General features: G+C 41.0%; 1 long non-coding RNA gene across 1 annotated transcript in view; it reads left to right on the top strand.

Annotated features, from left to right (window-relative positions):
* LOC139078097 (uncharacterized) overlaps positions 1-13,317 on the top strand; it is a 30,527-nt gene extending 17,210 nt beyond the window's left edge. Inside the window, exons 3-4 of the long non-coding RNA XR_011530853.1 lie at positions 1,725-1,841; positions 13,188-13,317. This is a non-coding gene — a long non-coding RNA (uncharacterized lncRNA). The remainder of the gene's footprint in view (positions 1-1,724; positions 1,842-13,187) is intronic.
* Positions 13,318-17,305: the final 3,988 nt, after the last annotated feature.

Here is a 17,305-nt window from a genome sequence, read left to right as displayed (position 1 = left end):
GCAGGAGTCAGTCTCTTAGCTAGATTTTAGGAAATTTACTCTTCTTTAGGAAATTTACTCGTTCTGCTGCTTTACAGAAACAAACAGCAGCTTTGATGATAAATACTCATCTTACAAATACAGACAAAGCCTGTGTTAAGATGTAAATATTTTCTCTGATTAAAGAGCCTATTAAATGTATAGTAATATTTGTGTTTAAATTTTAAAATCTGATATATTTGCATGTCAATATTGGAGCATTAGCTACGAATGTTTCCTGCTCTAATAAAAAGTGGTTTTAATAAATAACAGCCTGAAATTGGCTTTGCTGCATTTAGTTTAGTTTATAGGAATTGGAATAATAATGCTCTAAGATGCATATTAAAGTAACTGCGTCTCTCTGACATCATTGTTTCCTAAAGCAAACAATTTCGATAGAAAAGTCATTTGATAAAAATAATTGATTCAGGCGAAATAGGACTCACATTCTTCTGCCAGATAATGATTCAGCAGCTACTCTAAGCTCAGTGGTACTTCATTAGATGCAATTCTCATTCATCTGAAAGTCTTAACAAAAAAGCCACTTTCTTCATTTTTAAAAATTATTTTTAAAGAAGTACACAAATACAGGATAATGGAGTTAAATTTCTAACAGAATTTACTTGCTGTTATTCAGTTCTTTAAAAATTTTCTTAGGGAGCAGGAATGTCATATATTTAGTTTCAGGACAAAGGCACCTTTTAAAATGGAGAGCTTAAAGAAAATCTATAAAGAAGTTTGTTTAATAGAAAGTAAGCTAACTAAGCTTTTGGTTGTAAAAATTATCTAGATTACAAAGTTAGAAAATAGCTAATATTTAATGAACTTTGGAACTAATATAAGGATAGTTTTTAGTAAAGAACATCTTTAAAACAAATGAAAGCAATTATGAGCAACTTCTGGAATTCACTTTGGTAACATGTCCAGGGGGTACATTGTTTTACTGTTTTTCTATGGTTTCCTATAGATCGAGCTGATTTAACTTGGGAGTTAAAAAAAACTTATGTAACTTCACAACGTTTCCAGGTAGCATTTTTATGCAGGACTAGTGCTATGCAGTTAAAAAACTTAGAGTCATACCTTAATTAACTCATTATGCAGCTATGGATTATTCTTATTACTATTATTATTTTGCTTGAAAAATAATCAAGCTATACAGGTCAGGAATTAAAACAATTCAGGTTTCTAGCAATGTTATAAAGTGTTCTTTTAATAGTTTAGCAATTAATTAAAAGCCTCTTGTATGTGATTCATTAATATTCATTTTTGTATTTTGAGACGTATATATTTAAAATTTTCAGATCATTAAATGCTTTTAGCTGCATATTGTGTTAAGGCAAAAAAATGTGTTGTAAACTGGTTGAGTTCATTTTAAAAAGTGTTCACATTTATGTTGCTTTTAAATAGATGGAAATTAAGTTGCTAAATTTGATGCTAGGTCATTGTTATTCTGCTAAAGTTGCAAACATTTTGTTAAAATGTTTTATTTGGTAATGAAAACAATTTCATAGATATTAATAAATCTTTCCTTTCTTCACTACTTTCTATCAATTTTTAATTTCTTTAAAAATATAAGTATATTGTTTACTTTTAAAGGGATGAGTAAATATATTTAGAATTCAAATTCATTCTAATGAAAGAGAGTTCAAAATCTTCAACAGGATAGTGAACTATTTACTTGGCTTCAATTTGTCTGTCTTGTACAGGATTTGACAGAACCAACGAGTGAAAACTAACCCAAACCAGAAATCAGCTGAGAGGATAGTCAAGAAGGAAAAAGGAGGAGGAGTTGTAGGAAACGATATTTTCCCATCAGTGGATAGGTATGCATACATTAAAGGCGTAAGGCAGCAGGGGGAGAAACAAAAGCTGTATACTGAGGAGTTTTCTAGTCTGAATTAAACAAATGGAAAAAAAATGAAATCATTCTGCTTAAACTTGTTCACTAATAAAAGGAGAACCTCTTTTGTTAAATATGCTTGGTGTGATTATCAAGCAAAATTTTTTTCTCCCAGACATCTATGAATAAAACATGCGTTTGAGCATTGGGTAAACAAACAATAAATGGATGAGTTCAGTTGCAACATAATAACATTTTATTTAGAAAACATATATAATCATATTTGTATTGGCAATCCAAATTTAATGACTTCTTTCAGTAAAATTAAAGTGCCTCACAAATAGCATTTTATGCATACGGATTGCTTATGCTTTGCCCATTTTTTCTATTTTTTCAAAGAAACAGATTTTTAAGGTCTCTGCTGAGCTGTACGTAAACCAGATTAAGAAGGATTTCTCAGAAAAAAATTTTCTTTCGAGTCATCTTAATTTCAGGTTACAAATGTTGTAAAATTAAATTTAAAAGTACATTTCTGGGCCAGAGGGAGGAAATATGCTCAAGCCTAGTGTAGCTTGGGCTGATCTGAACAGGCTCTGCGTGTAGCTGAACCACAGCCTTCGGCTTATTAGCCATTCCATTAACACCACGTCTTCTGTAAACTGTGAATGAGAAGAAACCATTTACAATAAGGAAAGCAAACAACAGAATGAATTTCCTCTGTTGGTGTTTTATAAGACTGTTAAACAGAAAATGGAGGGAAGAACTCTCTTTAGACGATATCACTTAATTAAGTAAAGCATCCTAATCAGAGTCCCCTCCAATTGTAATGACTGTAGGGAGTCAAGTACATTTCTGTCTATATTGGAGTATCTAACTGCAATGATTTATTGATATTTATTTTAGAAGTACAACACAAAAGCAATAAAACAGAAGGAGCAGGGAGAGAGGGAACATGCCATCGCTTACAACAAAATTCCTGATTTTCTGGTGGGAGGTTTTCCTTTCTAAAATCAGAGCACACGTTTTGATGAGAATCCTTCCCTGCGTTCCTTTCCCACATTTGACTTTTCCAAATATGCGTTGTGACGTTTCTTTGTCCATTGGGTGAATCATTGATTCACTTTCTTCACTGCAAGAATCACCACAAATGAGTGGATGGGCACCTGCTGTTTTCTGCAATGACATTACTGGATTGCATTCTACACTGATTTTATTCTTAGAATACTGCTGCTCTGTATGGGAGAGAGATTTGAGGAAGGAGAGTAAATATACTGTATAGGCAGACAGACATTGGCTGCCCTCCAAGCTGCACACAGCATAAAACTGTTTATCTGCCACGTTTCACAAATCTCAAAAACACGTGAATAATCAGGCAAGCAACTGGATAAGTGATTCACACTGGGGAATCTAACCAATATCCTGATGAGAGGGTACTATGATGCTAAGACATTGGGGCAAATAGACTTGTATTGTAGAAACTGCACATAATAAAGTTGATTAGTGGTTCAAAGAAGAAAATATTCTATTCCAAAATGAATTTGAAGAGATATCCCAAGCCTGTGGACTTTGGATGGGTATTTATGTGTAAGTTTTCTGGAGAATTGAGTTCAAAAATATACTTTCAGCCTTACCATCCCAATAATAGGGACTGATGTGCGTTTGGAACTCCTGTTAATTGACAAGATAATTTATTTCTGGATACCTGGATCTAAATATTGGAGGCTAATGCCTTAAATCCTCCAAATGCACCAACACATATATTTGAAATTAAATTGCCAAACATGCTTGGAACCTGTTGACTTTGTGGAAGCAAACTTTTCTTAGAAAGCTACATTCGCTTTATAATTGAAGATGAATTGCTTGGTAATACATGAATTAGGCAAGCACAGGTATAATTATTGCTGTGTTACTGCTCTCGTTATTTTTTCCTTAATTTCTGTTTCCTCCTCTTTTGCTGATCTTTTAACTCCTCTTTTCCTTGTTTCAATGTTATTGTGCGTTAGCATTTAGTCACAAAATGGAAGTTCTCAAAGGTTTGGGGGCTAACCTCAAGTGTATGTTTTGGTTCTGAAGATCTCCTAAGATTGCTTATGAATTTCAGGCATGGATTACTTCCACAAACGAGACCTGGTTATAATCACAGCAAGATGAACGATCTGTTTGCTTGGTCTATCTGTCTGTTAGCTTCTAGTATAGACCTGCTGTCTCACTACCAAGAAAATGTAGGTTTCTCTACATTTGTAAATATGAAGTACTATTCCAGAGAGAAGAGGAATCGTACAAGGCATTTAATTAATGTTGTACACCCCACAATTTTATTTTTTCTGCGTTGCTGAGAGAAAGGCAAAGTGTTCAAACTTTTTGACACTGGAAAACTTTGTTAAATTAGTAACCAAGGACAACATCATCTTAGCAACAGGAATTCTTGGAAAAGGTAGGTGACTTGGAAATTAAGTTCCAAATGAAATTTTGCTACGTTCCAGCTTCTTAATTAAAGCCTTGCCTCCAGAGCGCCTGTTTGAGTCTACTGCCAATTGTATCGACCACAATTTTTTTCTTGCCTTGAGATTTTCTCATCTTCTTGCTTCTTGTCTCAGGTTCTCTTTCTTCAGGATCAGGCACAGAGACTGATTGAATGGCTCCAATTATCAGGATTTGAAAACCTAATATCAGAATCTACCATTTTGTGCAAGTCTGCCATGAGCAGTCTCTTCTTTAGCAAGAGGACTCCTGTATGATACAGGAGCACCTTCTCTTTTTAACTTCTCCCTGATCTTGTAAAATATGGTAGAAAATCTTTCATAATTTTAAAGTCTAGTTCATGGGAAATCTTGCTGCAAACACAATATAGAAACTAAAACGCATCTCCTAAAAGATGTGTGCAGGTAAGTGTCGGGTGGTATTTTGTGGGTGGGCAAGAGTGATATTAAAATTATTGCCAACCTCAGCAAAAGTCTTAGGGCTCAACACAGTGATTTTTGTAACCACAGGAAGTTTTACTAAGCTTTCTGCATGAGTTGGATTTTGAGCCTATGTCCATAAAGCTGCGGTTGGTTCTCTGAACCTCCAGGAAGGACAACCATAGCTCTTCACTCAGCCTTGAGGAACTTTTTTGGAGGATTTTTAAAGCGATGGTTATTCTGAGTCAAAAATGATCACTAAACCCTACATAAATTGCACACCTTAGGAACCTAACAAATAATAGATTGGCTATGAGTGCACGTTTTAATTATAAAGGCAAAACAGATAGGATATAAGGTAAAAAAAACGTTCTTTTCCTCTTGCCTCCTTAATCCTATTCCCCAGTGGTAATCGTTAATAATAGTTTCCCATATATTTTAACATTTTTAATTCACATGAAAGCATATCTTCTTTTAAAAACTCAATTAAAATCATACGATAGATTTACCGTTCTGAACTTGCTTTTATTCACTTAGCAATGTGTTTTGGCTGTCGATCCATGCCCAACACATGGATCCACCTCATTCTTACAGCAGCTGTGCAGGGTATCAAATAACATGCTATTATGAATATATCATCCCACACTGATGAGTATTTTGGGATTTTTAGACTTTTTGCTGTTTCAAATAATACTTCAGAAGACATGCGTATTTTCGTGTACTTTTATAAGTGTATTGTAGAATTCATTATTTGAAGTGAAACTGCTGTATAAAAACATTTACAATTTTCAGATGATATTGCCACATTATGGATACAACCAAAGAGATTGTACCTACTTACCTTTCACTAACTCTTTGAGAAGCAGGGATTTCTGACACAGGCTGATACGAGTTCTGTGTGTGGCACATTTGCCTGCCACTCCATCTCTTCACACTTGGTTAAACATAGTTCGGGGGCAGCTGGGATGGTCAGTGATGACTTAGTGAAGAGAGAGAATCCTCCTGTGGCTTGTGTGCTAGGGTGGCAGCAATGGCTGGGGAGGAGACAGCCCTGGGATAGTGAGGGAAAGAGCTGGGAAGTACAGCTGCCATCAGTTTAGGACCAGGTCTGAGTTTTCGTCAAAGCTTGCTAGCAGCCTTCCTGACAAATGCAGGGTGGGGGCTGCCGAGCAGAATCGGGAGCCATCCACACAGCCTATCATGAAAATGAAGATGAAGGTGAATTAGAATCATGTGAGACACACACACACATTTACGCAGTCTCCCTCTCTGCTTAGATTCTAATGCAGGTGTGCATTACTTTTACTCCCTGTCTTGGGCTGTGCTTCTAAGGAAGTGCTATTCTCGGTGACTCAGTGGCTGAGCTTCATCAGGCAAGAGTCCTCCAGGCTTCCTCTCCATTTTTACCGTTCAGCTTCTCTGTGTGCAATTAACCCAGGAAATTTACATGATGTGGTCCTGGATTTGAAGAATCCTCCTCATCTTTGAAACTTCCGCTCCTTCGTTATTCAATATTTTCACCTGGCTTGGCATGTTTTAGTCCCATCTTCTTCCTTACTCAGCCCTGGTGGTCTAGTGATTAATAGTCAGCATTCTCACCATCACAGCCCAGGTTTGTTTCTCCATCAGGGAACCACACCACCTGTCTGTCAGTTGTCATACTGTGGTGGCTGCATGTTGCTGTGATGCTGAAAGCTGTGCCACCGGTATTTCACATACCAGCAGGGTCACTCATGGTGGGCAGGTTGCAACAGAGCTTCCAGACTAAATCAGACCAGGAGGAAGGACCTGGCCACCCACTTCTGAAAAAATTGGCCATGAAAACCCTACGAATAGCAGCAGAACGTTGTCTGATAGAGAACTGGAAGGCTAGAGGATGGTGCAAAAAGACTGGGCAGGGATCCACTCTGCTATGCACAGCATCACTAGGAGTCAGAATCGGCTGGACTTAACAACAACCTTCATCCTCAAATAGAAACTTGGAAGTGCCTCTTAGTCTACACCCTAGTGTAGCCTTCTAAGTTGAGGAGTTATTTTAATGTTCTCAAGGTTATAGTTACACTAAGAACATTAGTTTGTATTCAGTATTAACATGCTCGATATTGTGGTAGAGGCTGTGGATGCAAAGATGAATGAAACACAGTTCATGCCTTCCAGAAGCCCATAAAATAGCGAGGAGACAGACAGCACTAACTACAATACAAGCCACTCTTTGAAAAGTGTTAAAACAGAAGTGTTTAATCAAAATTCTGTGAAGTTCCTCTTCTGGGAATGTATCCTAACTGAACATACAGATATACCCACAGCTATACCTGTGCATGTACAAAAGGACATGCAGACCAGTTGTCACTGCGGCGTTGTTTGCGATGGTGAGGGTTAAGGAACATCCTGAGCGTCTGTCGACAAGGACACTCTATATAGTTCAATAAATGCTGCGTACTGATATGAAGTGATCTCCAGGATGTACTTTATATGAAAAATGCAAGCTACAGAACACGTATAGCATATGTTGCCTTTTGTATAAGAAATGTAGGAAAATAAGGAGAGGAATTAACGTTTGCTTGTGTACTCATAAAAACATTGGAAGACCCCACGGAAAACCAACTCGAGTGCTAACTGATAGGAGGCATCAGGGATTATCGGGGTGGATGGGAAAAGGGGGTGAAACAGCTTTTCAGTGTATACCTCTTTATGTCATTTTAATTCCTGAAACATGTGAACGTTTTATCTATTCAAAAAGTTATATTAAATAAATTTACATTATAAAATAAAATTCTCCCCCTCAAGGCTCTGCATTCTCTGGGGTATTTGGAGGTGCTTGGCTACATTTATTTGGGATAAAGAACATTACATAGGCCTGGAGAAGGAGATTCAAAACAGGAGAAAGAAGCCTTCTTAAAAATCCGGAAGCACTGGATTTTTCTGAGCACTTTCTTAGACCCACTATCTCGTGGAAATGATTTTGAGCAGAGCTGGGAGGACTCCTGTTCTCTACCAAGTTCTCAGAGGTGGAATTTCTCATACACAGGACATATGGAAGACAAGGAATGATGTCACGAGTCAATTTCATTCTTTAAACTTCCCACAGGCAAGGCTGTTCAGAGGGGCCGCCCCAGGTTTCTTGTGATGGCTTTGTAGGAAAAGCATGATTTGCCCATATCTTGGGTTGACCCGATTAAGTCATGAAATTGAGCAATGGGAAAATTTTTCTTCTTTAACCGTTAAATAGAGATCTTATGCTGAGTTATACATAAGAGAAATAAGCTGCCTTGACACAGAGATGCTACTTATCTCTGACAAGGATGTGTTCCATGAATTTCCCAGAACACCACATTAAGGTGATTTTGGGGAAAGCAGTGGGATAGAATTAGATCTTGAGAATTCTCTGGTCACTTCTGTGAACTGAGATTACGAGGTTATGAAAGAAGGAGGTAGAGAATAAATGGCTCATGAGAAAAAATATTGATGATGATTTCATGATTATAAAAGACCATGTTGGAAGATTGTTGAATGGGACGTAATCATCACACAAACCTCACAGGGACAGAAAAGGTTGCTGGGGGGTGGGGGGGATTGCACTTGTCTGTACCTTTCTGCACCGAATCTCTTCACTCTTGTTACTGCTACCAGCCCTGCCTTTCAGCTCTCTTCAGCCGGTCTTGCATGTAAGAGCTCACCCAAGTTGTTGGCCCTGGTTCCCTGGGGAGTGGCAAGTGGCTGGAAACACAGAGGTGGGTGAGCGTGAAGGCAGCTGCTCACTACCTTCCTCTCACCAGTTTCTCTAAGTCCCCCCCCCAATCCCCCCTTATCATTTAGTCTCTCAGGGGGTCTCAAATCAGTCCTATGGAGAAGGATCTGAAAAATCCTGGTGATTTAGAAACTAGAGCTCCAGAAGTGATAAAGTAACCATACAGCTTATCTAGCCTAAACCTACTATCACTTTCTTTTTGGAAGTTCTAGTGAGTCATGATTTTTATGCGATTCCCATACAAATGGGAACATGTTAGACGAGCTGTTGCTGGCAATCAGGGCCACTTGTTACATAACATCAGTAAGAGGGACGCAGGTGAGAAACAACTCTGATTATAGGTATTTAGCCCAAATGTACATCAGTTGTAACTCCTTAAATGTGTTTCTTTTAGCAGCTAATTGAAATACTTTATCAGTGAAGGTCTTGACACAACAGTTATACAAACATCCATGTAAGAACATGGGGAAATCAAATAAGACTTATAATATACACCTTAACAAAACGATGGCTTAATTTGCACTCCCTTTGTAATTTTAACTAAATATTGTGGTGAGTAGTTCTTACTTTAACTCCTAAGTCTATGGGCATTTATTACACACAATATGAAAATACTTCAGGAGGCCTATGATTAACGCCGTGGTGCTCAGGCACAGTTTACAGAGACTTTCAATCAAAGACAAAAGGCCCAAGCGGATGATGAAACACAGGAGAAAGATGTACGTGCACAACCTAGGACTTATTTCAGACGTGCTTGTATCAGCTCAGCCCTAGCTCTTGGTTTATCAGGAATGTCCCCAAACAAGCATTCTCTCTGCGCCTGGGCCAAGGCTGTCCTGTGGATTAGCCCCTAAAGTAGGGTGACCAGATAAATACAGGATGCCCAGTTAAATTTAATTTCACAAAGAATGATTTTTAGTATAAATATGTCCCAAATGTTGCATGTGACATACTTATGCCAACTTATGCCCCTGGTCTTATGTGCTTACTCTGAGGCAAGATGCCGCGCAGGTTTGAAACCCCAGATCCAGAATTTCAATCTAGCTCAATAGTCCGGATCTCTTTTTGGATACAGCCTCACCTGCTGTTACTTAGGCTTCATCCTAACAGAGCATTTTGTTCACTGCATATTTTCAAAGAACTTTTTAAACAATAGTGATTGGAGAGAGACATTAGCTGCCTCGCCACCAATTGTAATATAGAGAAAATTCTAAAATTTATTTTCTTCCCTCCACCCTCCCAGTTTTGATTTTTCGAAGGCATGTCCTTAAGCTTTGGTGCTTAGACTGTAAAGGGCGGACAGACACAGAATGAGATGGGAGGGCTCCTCCTTTCAGACTAGGCTTGTACCCCTGGGGTAGTCTCTTGGGGTTGTGGTAAAAGTAGCTGCTCAAAGGTTTAATTTAAAATTTTCTAAGTCAGGCCAAATGTCACCACTACTAAAAGCCAGTAACAAAGGAAATGGAAGAGCAGTATGGTAGAATAAAGAATAAAAAATGTAGAGCTGGCAGATACGGGAATGAGGCCTTGAACCAGCTACGAGATCATAGGCAAGTCATTCAGCCTCCATGAACCTCAGTTTCCTCCTCAATAAAATGGGAATAGTAGGGCAACTATGGGAGAGATGCTGTGTGTAGAGATGACTTGTGAACTTCGTGTCTGATCTAGATGTTTGCAGTGGTGACGATGATGATGATGAAGACGAGAGCCAAGATGTAAAGAGACATTATAGGAAGGCAGTTATTGAAGAGAGATTTTAATTCAGACCCTAAAATTTTTACTGCCTACTTGGTTCACAAGAATTATGTCCATAAGAGTATGGTTCTTAAATCGGTTGGGAAAAGAAAAAAATGCCGAAAACTGATCTAATTCTGTATACTTTTAGAAAAATCTTACTAAAAGGTTTTGTGACTAAAAATGAAATGTTTAGAGTAGAATATTTTATTTGTTTAGGATCATATTGAAAAATGGATAACAGAGAGGCAGAGTGAGAAACATTTCGTTTAAAGCCTTTTTCTTTTATTTTGGGTTAATACTCATTCAACAACCAGCCTATTTATTTTGTAAAAGCCTCAGATACGTTATTATTATTATTACTATTGTTATTATTATGTAACGTAACAATTTGGAGTTTTCAATTCACAGCAAGGCTTCCATGAGGTGTCGAGTGTATCCATTTGCTCAGTGATAAAGCAGAGGGAGCAAACGAAGAGATAGGACCAGAGGTCCTTGGGTCCCCTGTCAGCACTTCCATCCAGTCCTCAAGGAGAAAGGTGAAGGCTGCGGGAGGACTGAGCCTCAGGGCACTGGGTGCCAACTCTGATTGAAGAGTATTTATCCTTGTTTAATTTTGGTTCATTTTTTACTATACAACCAATATATGTATATGTCATAGAAAACTAGAGAGTGTGGATAAGCAAAAAGGAGAACATAACTGTCACCCCTAACACTACCTTCAGAACTTTGGAATGCTCACAGGGTATCGACTGGGTCGCTCTGTGTCCCCATGCATGCCGGGAGTGCTCTGAGGGATCCGAGTTCACCCCACTCTGTCCTAACCGCCCCCCCCCCCCCCCCCCCCCGCCAGGGGCCCATTACGGTGTTCTGCATCGAGGTCTTCCTCAACAGATGCATCCCAACCCAGGTGTTAAACTGGCCTGTGAGGAGAATTCCACTAATATAACTCCTGTAGTGATAGGACAGGATAGAAATTAAACCACTAGGTTATAAAATTGCACTTCTCATACCTTCTTTATTTCCCTTCACAGAACTCCCTAAAGTTCTGAACAAAATACAAAACCTTCCCAGAGAAATTCAGAATATAACTTAGTGCTAAAAGTCTTTGTCATCAAGGGTTCACCGAATTCTGAGCACCGTCTCTTTTTTTTCTCAAAGATTGGCACCTGGGTTAACAACTGTTGCCAATCTTCCTTGTTTTTTTCTTTTTTTTTTTTTTAAGGCTTGGCACCTGGGCTAACAACTGTTGTCAATCTTTTTTTTTTTTTCCTGCTTTATCTCCCCAAACCCCCCCTGTACACAGTTGTATATCTTAGTTGCATGTCCTTCTAGTTGTGGGATGTGGGACACCGCCTCTACGTGGCCTGACAAGCGGCGCCATGTCTGTGCCCAGGATCCGAACCCTGGGCCGCCGCAGCGGAGCGCAAACTTAACCACTCGGCCACGGAGCCGGCCCCTGAGAGCCATCTCTTAAAGGCCTCAGATTGCTTTTCTTTCACTTCTGATTTCCACACTTGCTCGTGAGGGCGAGGGAGACGGAGTTCCAGCTCTAGGCTCACAGTGCCAACCACCTTTAGAATTCAGAATCATGTGACCCTGCCTGAGGGACTGAGGGGAGGGGAGGCCGGTGGGACCAGCCCACAGTTACAAACCTTAGTTGTTGGAGCAGAGTGGTTACTCCAAGAACGTCAGGGTCAGTCACATTTGCCCCAGGCCCAGATTTCCAGGGACTCAGTCCTGAGTCCTGGAAGAGAGAGAAGACTGTGAATAAAAACCAGAAGACCCGGGGCTGGCCCCATGGCTGAGTGGTTAAGTTCGCGCGCTCCGCTGCAGGCGGCCCAGTGTTTGGTTGGTTCGAATCCTGGGCGCGGACATGGCACTGCTCATCAGACCACGCTGAGGCAGCGTCCCACATGCCACAACTAGAAGAACCCACAACGAAGAATACACAGCTATGTACCAGGGGGCTTTGGGGAGAAAAAGGAAAAAATAAAATCTTTAAAAAAAAAACAAAAAAACAAAAAACCAGAAGACCCATCCACACCCAGGAGATCCATCTTCACCCAAGCCCCTTAAGACTTCAAAGAGCAGGCCAATGTTGCTTTGGTAACATCTGATGCAGGGAGTAATTGGAAGGAGACATTCCCGTCCACTGTGTCCCAGACCACTGAGCAGTGTGGCCGTCTTTGCTCTGGGGTTTTGGTGGCAGCATCCAGCGTAACCTGCCCAGGAGCAGGATGGGTGGCCTGGAGCCCGTGCAGAAGGCAGTGGTTCCCAGATCGGCACAGGCACGGTGGAGCCTGAGGTGCAGCCGGACTAGCAGGGAGACTGCAGATTCTAGTTCACAGTTGATATAGTGGTACCTGCAGGATGCAGTGGTACCCAGCGGAGCAAAAGAGCATAGAAATGGCATTTCCACAAGAACTACAACCAAACATGTGTGAGACCCAACCCGAGATGTGTCTCTGTGTGTAGGACAAACTCTAGAGCAGGCTCCATTTCAGACTTCTCACCCAAGTCTTCCTCCCCAAAGTCAGTCCTGAAAGTTGTCATTAAAGTGATAGGATGATGGTCCTTCCCTGGGTTTGACTACGCTCCTCCTGGACTCAAAGCCTTCCTCTCATTCCTGTCATACTTGGACAGGATTTAGGCATCTCCACCTCCCACCCCAGAATTTCTGGGCTAATTGTACTATTTCACCTCGTAGGGTTGTTAGGAGGATTAAATGATGTAGTACTTGGAAAGGGCTTAGAACTGTGCTGGGCACATAGTAAGCCCTTCTCAGCATCAACTGCAGGGTGAGTGCTGTCAAATTCGCCTCCCAAACAGGCCCCAGTTTCTGCTTAGTGTGTCTTGAGAGAAACGTAGGCTTGAATTATGACTCACCATTTACTAGCTATGTTTCCTTGGACAAATTAATTAACTTCTTGGTAATGTGAATTAGTCCCACAGATATGGAGCACACTGTGTGCCAGACGTTGTGGAAGGTGCTGCAGACCCGAGGACGAACAGCTGGAACGCGGCCCCCGCCTGCAAAGCCTGGTGGAGGCCAGGCAAGAATAATCCAGAGCTGTGAGGATGGCACACTTATCCAGTTGAGCTGGACCAATATTTAACGGATTAATCAAACAAATCAGCAAAGTAGAGAATCATAAAACATGTTATCTGTGTGCTGTAAATGTTCTATTTCAATTTATGCAGATCAGGGTTTGCCAGGGGATGGGCGGGGCCTGAGGAGTGATTACTTAAAGGGTACGGGGTATTCTTCTGGGGTGATGAGAAAGTTTTGAAACTACAGAGAGGTGGTGGTCACACAGCATTGTGGATGCACTAAATGCCACTGAATTGTACACTTTAAAATGGTTAATTACATATTATGTGAATTTGCCTCAATAAAAAAGTCATATAAGTGTATATTATTTTGCCAATCTTTTGATGTAGGGCTAAGGACTTTTCTTTAGGTATGTGTCCAATAATTGAAGTTCCAAGTCATCTTTCTGGCATAAACCACACCCATTTTATACATACATATATAGATGTATATTTTTTTAATTTCTAGTTTTAATTTCTTTAAAATGGGGCAAGAACTTAGATCCTGCAAATCTGTCTCAGAGTAGAATCTGTTTAGATTTGTGATTTCTTCCCATTTATAGCTTTTGCATCCATTCACGACATAACAGCAGTTTTTCAGCAACTCACATTTGTGTCTTCCTACATTATTTTTCATAGAGAACAACTTTCCTTCTGTACTCATATTTTATGAATTTACATAATATTTCATTGAATGACGTAGTTACAACAAGGAAAACCAGTATAAAATGAGTTTGGAACAAACACATCCGACTCTTGTTAAGCGTGCGATTCAATTCAACTAGTGGGAGCAGGAGTGAGCTGGGCTGTGCTCAGAGCAGTTGACTGCCTTCGAGCTCCGGTGAGGCCATGGCTGGAGTCACTGTGTTTTACAAGGGAAATGATGTGTGTCAAGTGAGTTGGTTAAGTGGAAGTCAGTTTTGAGAGCATTTCTAATACAATGGAGGCCTGCAAGATGGATATTTAACCTGGACTCAGGGAAGTGATTATAAGCGGAGACTTAAAGATTTGGAAGGACCCAACCAGAAAAAAAGCCAGGAGGTGGTGTTTCAGGCACTGGAAACAGCCAGAGAGAGGAGGCAGCACCTCCAGTGAAGGAAGAGCAGGCAGTACAGCTGGGTTGTCAGGTGCAGCAGGGGACGTGTTGAAGAGGAAGCTTGGAGAGGGTCTTGCAAGCCACATTAAGAAGCTTAGACTTGATTTGGGAGACAGTAGAAATCCATGGAAAAATCTGAAGGAGGAGACTGACATAATCAGAGTTGCGCTTTAGAAAGATCCCCTGGACTGCCTTCCAGGGCACAGATTAGAGATGTGGTGGGACAGTGGGGGGATGGGACGCCAGGTGAGTGACGGTGACAACCTGAACTGAGTGTGGTGCTGTGGGGGGTGAGGGAGAGGGCTTTGGGGCTGAAGGATAGAGGAGAGATCTGCTTAAAGCCCAAGTGTTTCTGGAGCCATTTACTGATGCAGAGAATGTGGGATAAGATTAGGTTTGGGGAGGATGAGTGCAGCTTGTAACATATTGAATCTGAGGTTTGAAGAAGCTGTGGGATGGCCAACAAGTAGCTAGATGGGTGACTCTAAAGCTAAATCTCGGAGGTTAAATGTGGCCAAAAAGTCAGTAAGAGAAGGAATGGAAAGTATGCCATTACTTTTAGCCATGAGGGGTCCTGTGGTGACATTGGCGAAGCCAGTTTTAGAGAGAAGGCAGGCACAGGTGCCAGAAGGTGGTGGGCTGAGGTGAGAATGGAGCTGAGGAAATGACTGTGTGTGGTTGATCATTTAGAGAATGTGGGTTTGAAGGGGTGGACAGGGTAGGGGAGTGCAGTAGCTGCAAAACAAGCAGGGAATGAAGAACACATCCAAAAGTGGCTGAGAGGAGTCGGTGGAAAGGTAAAGGTTGCCACTGCGAGCAGGAGGGGGAATAGGAGGGGGTTAAATGGGGAATCCCACACTTGTCAGGGAATGCTGTGGGGGGTAAACGAGGAGGCCCACGTAAAGCACCAAGCACAAAGCAGGCACACGGCTGTTCAGTTCCTTCCAGTCTCTGTGCACTCTCCATGCCCATTATATGTCATTTTGTTCTCACCTACAACCTGCTTAGGCTCCTTTGGCCTGTGCACACCTGTAGTGTTAAAAAGCCCCCATGTAATTCTGGATGCGGTTTAGGAACTAGTATAAAGGGCCTGATGTCTTGCCTGTCCCCTCTTCCCATATATGTCCGCAGTGCATGCACTGAATCCCCGTTTGGCAGATGCTTACTCTCATCTTCAAGGTCACGTTCAGCGGCTTAGCAGAGGTGATGGTCTCATAACCACATCCCAGCCATCTCATGTACACACTGAACCCTCACTCACAGAGTATCTGGCCTTCCAGTTCCTTCCACTAAGCCAAAATGGGAGGCTTCTGCTCATTGTGGAAAGAGGCTTTCTTCTCCCAGTGGCCTTATCCTAATGCTTATTTTTAATTATGAAAAACAATTATTAATAGGGTTAAATGCTGAGCCCATTGCTCACACACAGTAGGTGTTCAAAAAATGTTAGTTTCCCTTTACTTAGTTCCTGTTTGCTCATTGCTCACCTCTAAGTCATTTCTCTGCCATCACCCCCCTTTTTTTTTGGCATTTTGCTCTATTTCTTTCCAATATTTCTGTGCTTTAGAAAAACATAGTTGAAACATACTGTATATATTTTTTCCCTTGCTATTTTAATAGGAGCATTTTCTTGTTAATATCATTAACTATGAATTTTGATGACTGCTACATATTCCATCTCACAGAAGTACCAGGATTCACCTGGCCATTTTCCCATTGTTAGGCTTCCAGGTGCTCACGTGTCTATACATAAATCTTCGCTCATATTGCTGATTGTTGTCCTACACTAGGATCCTAGAAGTACAACATTTTAAGAGGAATAAGGAAGCTCGTTTTGCATTAAGGATTGAAATTGGTACTGCTATTTTCTCACCAGTGTAGTACTAACTTTTCAAGTACCACTAATACAATTGCCAAAAAAATGGCTTTATGAATCTCATTCACCTTTTACACTTTATAAGTAGCATCATCTTAAAATATTAATCATCTAATTGTTTATAGTGTTACATACCGTTTAAAGAGAACTACATAGATTTGATCCCCGCATTCTAGAAGTTTAAAGTCCAAGAGAGACATACTGATGCAGGCCTACATGCTTAAGATTCACCAAATGCAGGCAAAAACTATTAAAACTACTCCATGGATGGACATCCAAATGAGACTAGGGAAATCATATTTAAAGGGTGAGGACCACAGTACACTTATTACCTAGACTGAGGAGGGAAGAGACCAGTGGAGACCAGCTGAGACATCCAGTCTTCACCTGGGCCAAATATAAAGACCAAACGTGCAGTCTGCTCCTTCTCTCTGAAGGTCTCTGTCATAACCTATTTTCTCCTCTCTTCCGGTGCACAACAAGCGGCGGCTCTCGGGAAGGTACTGTACCCACCATCTGCTTGGTTCTTTCATTTCCTCTCCCTTTTCCCATTGGCCCAATTTTCCCATACCACTTTCCTGCCCTCAACCCCACCTCAGGTCCCAGACTAACCGTGCCATTAATCAGCCGGGGCGATGGTGGCTCTGGTTTGAAGAGCTCACCGGATCTCCTTTAGCTGATCAGCTGGGAGTTGTGTTTGGAAACTATGGGTCCTGACCATGGCTGTCAGACCTCCCGGACACCACCTGCTGCCTGTCTGTCATCATCATCTTCTGGTACCATGCTCGTCTGGCTGGGCTTCCTCCCACCACTTCCGCTGCAGCTGTCCCCTAGTGCCCGCCTCCCTGACACCACAAGACAGCCCATCTAGATTCCAGGAGCAAATCCATCCTTGTCTACCTCGTTCCCACCAAAGATAAAAATAACCTTAATACCAACAATAAATATTTAGTGAGAGCTTACTATTATTCATTTAATTGTTGGCCCTTCCGTTCCTGGCCAT

This window comes from Equus przewalskii, chromosome 1 (assembly GCF_037783145.1).
Source record: "Equus przewalskii isolate Varuska chromosome 1, EquPr2, whole genome shotgun sequence".
NCBI classification, from domain to species: Eukaryota; Metazoa; Chordata; class Mammalia; order Perissodactyla; family Equidae; genus Equus; species Equus przewalskii.
Note: the sequence above shows the minus strand (reverse complement) of the source record. Positions and strands in the feature narration are given on the sequence as shown.